At 38.0% G+C, this 4127-nt stretch overlaps 1 long non-coding RNA gene across 2 annotated transcripts; it reads right to left on the bottom strand.

Annotated features, from left to right (window-relative positions):
- Positions 1–1370: 1370 nt before the first annotated feature.
- Positions 1371–3752, bottom strand: LOC146706326 (uncharacterized). Of its 2 annotated transcripts, XR_014921751.1 has the most exons (4): positions 3425–3752; positions 2520–2568; positions 2288–2351; positions 1371–1889 (listed from the first exon to the last, which is right to left on the bottom strand). It is a non-coding gene; the product is annotated as an uncharacterized LOC146706326 (long non-coding RNA). The 2 variants fall into 2 exon arrangements; XR_014921750.1 differs by lacking the exon at positions 3425–3752 and having other exon boundaries at positions 2520–2854.
- Between the last annotated feature and the right edge of the window lie 375 nt (positions 3753–4127).

Here is a 4127-nt window from a genome sequence, read left to right as displayed (position 1 = left end):
ACCAGGAAAGTATAATATTTAACATATGATAAGTCAAAGCTAATATAGCTGCTCATATATAGCTACTTATAATTTGAAGAACTACCTACACCAATGAGTAGACTTCCCAGAATGGAAACAGCACTCTTTGTGTGGTTGGAGAAAACAGTCAAGTTGTTAAGAACTCTGACTGAGAAGAATCCGCCTGTGTACAGCAGCAGGCTGCCTTCCTAGAATTTGGATATCCCCCGTGCGCTCGTCTCTGCATTATGTGCATTACCTCTCTTGGAAAATTAAAACCACAGCAGCTTTTTATAGCTTTTTTCATTCACTATCAGCTTACACCAAAAGTCTACTCTGAAGAAGATTATTCAAAACATGCAACGCAGTCACCAATCCCAGCAAATCCACCCCTAAGTCAGACTGTACAATACAGAAAATAAAAGAGCTACAGCTCAGACTCTACAGGCTTCAGTTAGCATGTTAAATGTGAAAGCTCAGTTAGAAAAAGACTGAACAAAAACGGCCTGAGTTTAGCAATTAACCAAAGTGACAAACATTGCTCTAAATAATACTCCCCTAATCCAAGTAGTCACCCAAACCTGGACGTGGATTTAGAGGCCCGAGGGCCATCTCACACATTTATTCAGAATAAAACAAGTTTCAATTAAAAAAATCAAAATCTTGTGGACGTATGCCTTTTACATGTTGGTAAAATGTTTAGGATGAGATGGAGATATAACACTCATGCACCCTGAAAATTATGAAGGTCTAAACATGTATCAAAGGGACTCACTGAACATCAGTGGATTTCTATGGGGCAAACGTACTTAAACTAGCCACTGTGACCATTGAGGCAGAGCAGAATGAATGATACTGACGGGAACTATGAGAGTTTGTAGTTAAATTCCTGCTCTTACACACTGTAAAATCTAATTAGTTAGAACTCAAAATAATTGAGGAAACTCGTTGCCTCAAAAAAATTGAGTAAAGCTTAGCTAAAAATGACTAAATTAGGACAACGTATTTATTTTGAGTACTCTGTACAAGCTCATTTGTTCCCAGAACTCAAGAAAATTGGATCAAGTTTACGTAAGTTGACCAAGTTAGGGCAACTTACTCATTTTGAGTACACTGTAAAGCCTTGTTAGTTCCCAGAACTCAAAAAAATTAAGGAAACTCATTGCCTCAAAAAAAACTAAGTAAAGCTTACTTAAGATGCCTGTTAGGACAACTTATACAGTGCAAGTCTGCAGTATTAAGAATAACTTGATATTTCTGACTGTACAGTGCTAATTGTTTACTTACTGACAAACATTTCAAGTTCAACTAAATGAAACAATTTGTGGTAACCTGAATATGATTAAAAATAATTAACAACACTTTTTGTAAGGATGTTAAAATCAGACCAACTTTTATTTTCAAACACAACAAAGTATAACAGCCAACATACTGGACACTGTTCTGCTGAACAACAAACAATTATATTGCCATCACTGTTATAATCTTACAATGAAACAAGGTCGCAGATGTAATTATTCTGAAAATAAGTTTAGGCCTACCACAACTTTGTTTTGTACTTACATTACTTATATAATCAAAATAAAAATATGTGTTGTTCTGTCACAAGTGTAGTCTCTAATTTAAACAACACATTTGTTTTGCATTCCAACACATGAGCTGGAATGTTGTAATGTTTTAAGGATGGCTTGTTTCCAGTCCAGGCATTACTGCCTGAATGACTATCATGGATCGAGGTGATCCAAATGTAGGTGCAGAAGAAAGTCTTTAACTTCCCTTAAGTACAGTGGCAGTGGATGTGGGTTGGAGATGCAGTGAGCTTGAACCTGCAGGCGACCATCTTCACTGACCACACCATCTGTGACGGAGGACTCATCTCTCCTGGTGTCCTGCAAGCAAACAATCATATTTTTTGGAACATGAACTTAATTGCTTTCTTAAAACATTTTTTTCTGCATTTGGTATAAAACAGACTCCAATTTGGACAATCTCAGGCTCCTTCCCCACTGGAGAGGTGACATTCAATGTCCCAATTGTCAGTCTGGATAGTCCTGACCCCCACCCGACACACAATAATGTCATGAAAGCATCATTTTAAAAAGGGCTATGCAAACATGGCCAATAACTTTCATTCTAATGATGTGCAAAATGATTTGGGCACAAAACAAATTTTGCTGTTAGAAAACTTGCAGACTTCACTATATTCAGTGTAGACCCTCTAAACTAAGTTTGGGGGATGTGATCTTTCAAGAAATGCAGACCAAACTGTTGTTGTTTGTTTACTTACACAGCATGTCTTGTAGAATTAACTGGAGTCACCAGCAACAGCCTAGTGCAGTCATATCTCAAGTCTAATAACAGAAGACAGGAAAAGATCAGTAAAGAAACAACTTCCCCAAACCAAAAAACAAATAAAACAATAAGTAAAACAGGCTGATCTAAAGTATGATTAAAGTTCAGCCTGATTAATATAAATGTCACTGACAGTTGCTAATATATTGGAAAACCAAAATACTTACCACTGAGTTGATGTCTTTCTGTCCAACAGCAGGAGTGCTGGTCCCGAGCCTCAAAGACAGTAAGAAGCAAGCAGAGGGAGAAAAAACAGAACATTTTTCAGAAACCGATTTGATCCTTAATGGCTGTGCAATCATTGTAACATAGAGTTTGCTTATGTTGTTAAATAAAGGCTGGATTTGACATTAATAGATGCCACAGATGTTCAAGGTGCCACAAAGCATGAAAAAAATGGACATCTCAGAAAACGTCGGGGCATTTTTGCAAATATGTGATGTCTTGATAAATCGAGCAGATATTTGAACTTTCGACAGCTACATTCTCGCCTGAAAATATCTTAAAAGTTGATTTTGTGACCCAGAAAAAGCAATAAGCCGCGCTCCTCCGCGCTTACAAGTACGCACAGGCTCCGACAACCGTGGCCGACATATGCGATCCTCCTTTCCCCTAGATTACCCTTTCTGGGTCACAAAATAACCTTTTAAGATATTTTCAGCGGAGAATGTAGCTGTGTAATGCTCAAATATCTACTTAATTTATCAAAATATCACATATTTGCAAAAGTGCTTCCACGTTTTCGGAGAGCTCTGTTACCCAGCTGACCGGGAGGTCAAGGCTTGATAAGAGTCCGCAAGCACAGCTAACTCTTGGCTTATTGTTTTCACACCCCCGAAGAATTTTGTCTGGGTTCTTATCTCACTTTTTTATTTCAAACAATCAACAGAAAATTTCACAGACATATTTTTATATAAGGTTTTTAAGGCTGTGGTGTTAATTTTTAAGTAACATGAGCCTAGCCGCAGCAGCAACGCTAGGCTAACACTAACTAGCTAGCACGATTATAAACCTGGTGCTAAACTAAGAGAAGCCACAAAATCAGTTTGAATAAGAGTAAACATTTACTCACCAAGTCAGTGTATCAGGTAAAGATCCACAGCAATGACAACAATAATCCCTTGAGCTGACGCTTTTCTAGGTTTGCTCAACATATTCCATAAAAAATGCTGGCACCATGAACATGCGGACTGATCCGTGCTAGGGAGGAGGACGGTAGTGACGTGGCATTTTCAAAACACATCTTTCATCCTTCCACACTGAGAAGAAAAACTTCCATCTTACTTAGTTTTTCTAAGTTAAGACAACTCAAATAAATTGAGTTTATCAGCATTTCTGTAGCGGACAGAACCACCTGCTTTAATCTACCATGATGCTCTGTGTTATGTTGTCATGGCAATATGAAGTCAAATAAATACAAATTCATAAAATGCACATTTGAAGGAGGACAAGAAGACAGGCAACTGGAAGAGTTTTTGAAGCAGGAAAACTTTTCTGGATTACTCTTAATTTGGAAATTTTGCGAATACAAGTCAAGGAGGAAACAAGGAGGCAGGTTGGATTATATTTGAGGACAGGACGCATGAAGGAGAAGCATGAGGAGAGAGGAAACAGCAGAGCGATGGTGCAGAGCTAATCGTGGGTCAAGTCGAAGAAGCAAGCATCAAAACTGTGAGTAAACATAACACATAAAGACTTAAAAATTACTGTGCTGATTAAGGAAACATTAAATTTGGTTAGTTTGGGGTCTGCAGCTTCAGGTTTGTGGGTTCAGT

The sequence above is a fragment of the Copadichromis virginalis genome, linkage group LG7, assembly GCF_057382275.1.
Source record: "Copadichromis virginalis isolate Kocher_CV1m ecotype Utaka linkage group LG7, C_Virginalis_male_GT1.1, whole genome shotgun sequence".
NCBI lineage: Eukaryota > Metazoa > Chordata > Actinopteri > Cichliformes > Cichlidae > Copadichromis > Copadichromis virginalis.
The sequence above is the reverse complement of the archived record's forward strand: the minus strand, read 5'-3'. Positions and strand labels throughout refer to the sequence as shown.